The sequence below is a fragment of the Lycium barbarum genome, chromosome 3 (assembly GCF_019175385.1).
Source record: "Lycium barbarum isolate Lr01 chromosome 3, ASM1917538v2, whole genome shotgun sequence".
Classification (NCBI taxonomy): Eukaryota; Viridiplantae; Streptophyta; class Magnoliopsida; order Solanales; family Solanaceae; genus Lycium; species Lycium barbarum.
This window is the reverse complement of record NC_083339.1, coordinates 38,842,544-38,849,250: the sequence shown is the minus strand read 5'-3', so window position 1 is coordinate 38,849,250 and position 6,707 is coordinate 38,842,544. Positions and strand designations below refer to the sequence as shown.

Below are 6,707 nucleotides of genomic sequence, written 5' to 3'. Positions count from 1 at the left end.
TATTTACCCCGAGGGGAAGGTATTAAGCATCCCTCAGAGCCTGTCCGAGAACAGTCTTTAAAATTAGTTTAATTAAAACTAGAGGGGGATTGTTTATCTATTTCTTATTTATTATTACTCTTTTAAAGAACTGCTAAAGGGACTAATTTCCTAAGATGATTCATACAAATAGCAATTTTAAAGTTATTATAATCATGTATAGAAATGATTAGTGAGAGTATATATGCATGTATGTAAAAGATGATATATGTGTATGTTTATTTCTAAAAGTAGTTTAGTATGCATGTGGTACACATGTACTTATGATGTATTTTTGTATAGAATAGTATAACAATGGGAGGATGAGTAAATAATGTATATATGTGATATACTTATATTCTATGTAAAGATGGTGTATAACGCTTCAAATTTGGCTATTTTGTAATATGAGTAATATATGTGATTAAAGGAATTATTGTTTACGAGAGAATACCTTTGGGCCAATTATTTGGGCCACAATGATAGAGAAACCATTTGTTCTTGCTCGAGAATTGATTCGTTATAGTTTAGACCTGCCATTAACTCAACACTAGTAATAATACGAAATTAAATCAATCTCAACTTTAACTAATCGCGAAATACCAAATTGGCAAGCTTCGGGTTTCAACTGGATTAAGAAGGAAAACCAGAGTAAATAAGTTAGCAATTTGTTATAGATCCAAATATACATGTAATACTTGGATACATAAATTTAGATAGAAATAAATAAGGTTTAAGACTTGAGCCCTATTTGCCCCTTTTCTAGTTCTTCGGCCAAACAGGCCGTGCTTCCAAATTTCTTCGCTTCAACTATTGGTACATCTTTGTTCTACTGCCTCGCGTTATTTGTACCTCGCAAAAATATGAAAGGAAAATGTTAGAAAAAATGATACGCCACCCCATAGGGTGATGTTTAGGAACATAAATAATATCCCGCGGACTCGTATCAAACTTTGAGAGCTTTGATTACGGAGGCTCAGACTTACGGTTCCGAATATGGCAAAGGAATCCGAAACATGTCTTGGCTGCAGACTAGTGGCCATTCTAGTTGCCTCGCCAAACGCATGTTCGTTCCTACCTCTTGATACTACTATGAGGTCATCAACGCCTAAACTGAGGGATAACCTTTTCGGACAAAGGCATGGCCTCAAATTAATTTTTTTTCATCGGCCCCAGTGTAGTATATATTCTTATCAGTGAATATTTCAAGTGTAGCAGTCTGTTCGAATGAATGAAGCACCTGCTCATTATATATATATATATATATTTTAACAGGGCAGCAACTCAATCACTCATAGGGCAACAATTTTTGACCTCAAACTTAACAGCAGCAATTCTACAATATGCCACAGCAAGCATATAGCATACAAGACATTAACTCATAATGGGCATTGAGGTAGAGGTAGATGCCAACCCCTCAAAATAACATTTCAAAGATATAGTAGTTGTGTCCTTTAGTATAGCAACAGCTATTTTTCGCCAACATGAAGCCACAGGCTGGTCCAAGATTCCAACAACGATAAGCTCAACAATGCAGCAACTCAACAAGTCTCAAAATACAGCAGCAAACAGCCAAGAACAGAGCAGCGTTTCAGCTAAAAAATGCAGCAACTGTTTGTCTTTAATAACCAACAGCCTATGACCTCAAAGCTGCCCAAAACTTGGTTCAAAATATCAACAACAACTAGCTAAATATAGCAGCAGTTTCAACCCTGAATGAGCCTCAAAATAGAACGAAAACTCAGCCCTTTAGTGCAGCCATTGCACAGCAACTAAATCACTCAAAGATGGCATTTTTCAGCCCCAAAATACAGTCAACATGCAACAAAAATACTGGCACTAAATCAGTCCCAAACTGAGGTGTAAATGGCCAAAAATGAAGCAACAAATGGCCCAAAATTGCAGCAGAAACTCAGCAACACTGAACCACCAAAATGCCGCAGTTAATAAATCCCAAAGGCGGTGCAAATGGTCAAGAATACAGCAACTCATGGCAGCCAACATGATAACAAAATTGCAACAAACATAACAACAATATCTTTTCCTCGAATTGCCTCAGAATGTAGCTCATTTCAATAATCAACACTGAGCATTAGCTTGCTCAAAAGGTAGCAAGAGCAGTGCCCTAAACGCAGTAGCTAATGACTCTAAATGTGGCAACTTTTAGCCTCAAGTAAAACTCAGCAATAAGAAAATCAAACGAGCAGCATGTCTTCCTCAGATATGCGATATCATTTGAGGTTTGAAACTCCCCAAGTCATGCAAAGAACAGGAAGGGTGAAGAAGAATGAGTATCCGGAAATAATTTCCAACAAAAGCAGCAGCCAAAACAAATAAAACCTCTTTATCTATTAAACGGCAATCCTACTCAGTCTAAGTGGAAAAAGTGGTTAGGATGACAAAATGAGTCAAGCTCAAGACCTAAGAGTAAATGAATACAACAAACCATGCTCATAATGTAACTATGAATATTGAAAAATCATAAGTCAGACAAATATAAGTGATAACTCCAAAGATAAAGAATCTGAGAATCTGCCTATTTGAAGAACACTAGTTAAAGACATATTTTTTACAACTAGCATGAATGGGAAGTACTTAAGCCAGATTTGATACTATCAAACAGAGAAATTTGGTATAGCAAGTCGTCATCAAATTCATCACTCAAGCACCACACAGGCAAGCGACTAACCTGAACTTTTTCACGCAAGGTCATAACAATACAACAGCCCTTCTAATATATGTTTCTCATAGGTATACTCCAAGCAAGTAACATGAGCTTCTTCACAAAAAATGGCATTCTTTTCCAGAGGCTATCCGAATTCAAACAAGCTAAAGACCCCAACAACACCGTCATACTTGGAGGTCTAATCAACAGAGAGTAATTGATTTAAAAAAAAAAGGTTTTTTTTTTCAAGGAATCAGAAGAAAACCTACAGTCCTCAACCAGTAGTATCAATCCCTTAAACATGGCCATCAAATAAGTTAGATGTAGAGCTGCTATCGGAGGTATTAGACTGTCCTTAGACCCTTCTAAGTATGGAGCCAAACTTGATTCAAACATCCGGACACAGAAACCTGATACTCAGTGAATATTAATGTATGCAAGACAATAGATAAATTACTTAAAATACGCTCAAGCTAGTCACATATTTGTGATGAACCTCACAGGTTTTGAAGCATTTAATCAGCACCTCAATTGTAAACTTACGAAACAAATAAGGGCTAAAGTCAACAATTGCATTTAGTTAAAAAAAAAACTACGGATTGACTTTTAGCAATAAATGTAATGAATCTCATCATGCTAAAAGAAAGGAAGAATATGTGTTTAACTTTGTCATGGTTCACAGCACACAAACAAGGAGGGACTCCAAATGAAATGAAACTAATCACAAAGGCATACATGCCAGGTAATTTTACTGTTAAAACCAACATACGAATTTAAACACTTTAAAGGAAGCATTTCTCATCATTAGTGACTATTATCAAGAGCTTATCCTAGTTAAATGTTCCAAAATATCTTGTTACAGTGGTGAGATTATGGTCTAAGCCTGGTCCTATTATCATCTCAGATTAGGCTTATCAAGAACAAGGGATCAAACTTATCGTATTTAAACAATTGTACTTAATCAGGAACCATGATCAAACCTTAATAACTGCTGGACCGTAAATCATTATTCACCTTATATTATCTTAGATGAATCTAACTAATTTAACCAAACAACACTTAGGACCATAGAGAGAACTGCTAATCCATGAGCTTACTCCAATTCCCACAACAAAGCTAAAATGGGCATTTTTGTGAAAACTTGCTTAAAGCTTCTAGTTCATAAGTATGTTGGCATTAACTGAATCTGATCTGAATTAGAGCTAAGTCATACGAACAACTATACTAAAACAGCGCAAACGCAGTAATCTTCATCCCTAAACCAAACTAATTTTATCCTGTCTAAAAAAAAATCTTATTCAAGAGCAGCGATGGGGTTGAACACATATTCGACGAAATTAGTCGCATTACACTAATTTACAACAAACGAGGAGCCAACACAATCTAGCCAACTAAACCAAATAAACGATGAGAAATGCTCGACGACTACATTTCTACTTTAACAAAATTTAAGACGAAGATAGGACGAACGTGATTACCTTTTCCGTGACAGCGAATGGAGGCTAATGTCGTCGTCGAGTCTCCGAATCTGCTTGAGGAGCTTGTTTAGCCGAGAACCACCAAAGAATTCGACAAAAAACAAACTTAAAATTAAAAGAGAGATTTTTTTTAAGAAAACAGATGAGAGTTTTTGGGTTATTCAAGAGGAATTTCCAACACTTGAACCTATCAACGTAAAGGGGATTTTATACCCTTCAAAAACCTATTCAAAATAGCCCACAAGGGTCTGTATTTATAGAAAAATACTGAGGGGTTTCTAAAAGTTCCTCCAGAGGCTTTTGCCTTTAAATTTCGAATTAAAGAGGGGGGAAAATGGACGTTTTCAACAGATGAGATGGTGAAAGGGGTGATGGGACTTACCCATGAAATCTGCTGAATTTGCACATGGTTCCTGGAAGCTTCAGAGATGGAGTGTGAGAAAAGAGAAGAGGGGTGTAGGTAGCGGATTTTGTGGGATATGGGCGTGGTGGTGGTGAGGTGACGTGATGGGAGGTGGGGTGGCGGCGATGACGTTAGGAGGGGGCTATTCGGTTTAGGGCTGTTGGTTGAAGGAGAAAAAGGGACTGATTAGGGACTTAGTTGGGTTGTAGTTTGGGCCCGGGTCGGGTCGGTATTGGGCTGGGTCAGTTGGGGATTTGGGCTGGGGCGGCAGGGGATTTGGGCTGAGTCGGGTGGAAGGGGATTTGGGCTGGACGTTTTTGGGCTTAGATTTTGTAGAATAGGAATAGGATTTGTCCCAATATTTTAGGTAGATAAATTAATTTCTAAACCCCTTTTTACTCTAATCAATTAATTAAAATATGCTTCCTTGTCCTAAATATTTCCCACAAGATGTATACCTATATAAATTGCAATACAAGTTATTTAATATATGTATTTAGTTTTAAAATAGAGTAAAAGATGATTAATATAGTAATAAATAGGATTAAAGGAAAAATGCCATATAGAATCACCAACGCTATTTTTGAGTGGTTTAATTGTAAAGAAAGATGTTTAGTAATTTTTTTTTCTTTTTTTCAATTACAAATATGATCGTTTGGTAATTTTTAAGAAACAAATAAAAATATTCTTAACTTTAGAGAAATATATCTCAAAACAATAGCGCAATAATTAATGAAAATATTCCAAGCTCATTCCAGCGAAATTTTCAGGACTGAGAAGCATAGTGAAATTAATTAAACAAAAAGGAGGGCCAAAATTAGGTGTCAACACTAACTAATAATGACTAAATAAAGGGAAGGGTTCGCCTACCAGGTGGGATGGAGTAGGTGCCCGTAGGATTTATAATTTGGGTCGTGACAGTTGGTATTTCAGCCCTAGCTTACCCGGTCATACAAGTACAAGAGCATGTCTAGTAGAGTCATGTGGATCGATATAAAAAGCTTCATACTTATCTACAAGAGGCTATAGACATTTAGGAAACTTCCATTCTTTGACTTCTTTCGTGCTACTTCATTTAAATTAGTATCTAGTCGATTCCAATTTTTATCTGAACTTCTTGTCCTATTCTTCCACTGATGGTGGGAACACGTCCTTGAATTCTTATTCTAGCATATTATGACGACGCGCGGTATGGTGCGAGATGCGACGCTATGATATGACGCGAGACCAAGATCAGATTTTAGTTATGACTTGAAGACTCACTTTAGTGAGGCCGTGTTTCAAATTCTCTAAGTTTGGTAATATGCCTATGGAATGGGAGTGATGGGTAAACAAAACTTTTTCAGAAATCTGTCGAGCCCATGAGGTCCGTAGGGTTGATTATGACTATGTGCGGTGTTCGGTTTGGTTCCCGAGGCACTCAGGAGCACTTTGTGTCATTGGTTGGAAAGTGGGTTATGGCCATTTGGGGGGGGGGGGGGGGGGGTGACTTTGTCAATTAGATCTCCGTTGGGCATTCCAATGCCACGGGTGAGTTTGTACCGTGTTTTTCGGTGTGTATGCATATCTGGTTTGTGTCCGATAGGCCTCGAACTGATGTCTGGATTTTGGGATGAACTTAGTGAAACCAGAAAGTTTCTGGCATCTGGTGTCTGGCCATGGTGAGCCCTGTAGCGCCGTAGTGGGTCCACCACGGTGGTGCCTGGCCCGCTGTGGCGAGTGTCTTCCATTTAATGGAGTTCTGCCATAGCAGACTATCTCACCGCCAGGGCGGGACCGCCACCATTGTTCTTTCGACCGCCGCGGCGAGATAGCGAATCAGAAACCTTATTTTATTTCGTAACTTCGAACCCATTCCTCCTTTTCAAAAAAGTCTTTGATCTAGAGAGCATCTAGGGTGAATTGAAGAGTTTTTAAAGTTTTTTTTTCTGGGGGTGAGTTCCTTTGGGATATCTTATGATTATCTATCATCTTAGTCTTGAATTAATGATGGGAATGAATGGGGACTAGTTTCAGAGGATGAGTTTCAACCTTAGCTTTGAGAATTGAATTCTAGGCTTTAAATATTAGTTTAATTGGTGAGTCTTGCTAATAGTAAGATGGGATTTCATGAATTATTAAATAATAAGCTTGAATCTCTAAT

General features: G+C 37.7%; 1 long non-coding RNA gene across 1 annotated transcript; it reads right to left on the bottom strand.

Annotated features, from left to right (window-relative positions):
- Nucleotides 1-625: 625 nt before the first annotated feature.
- Nucleotides 626-4,718, bottom strand: LOC132631022 (uncharacterized). Its single transcript, XR_009578805.1, has 2 exons — nucleotides 4,544-4,718; nucleotides 626-4,211 (listed from the first exon to the last, which is right to left on the bottom strand). It is a non-coding gene; the product is annotated as an uncharacterized LOC132631022 (long non-coding RNA).
- Between the last annotated feature and the right edge of the window lie 1,989 nt (nucleotides 4,719-6,707).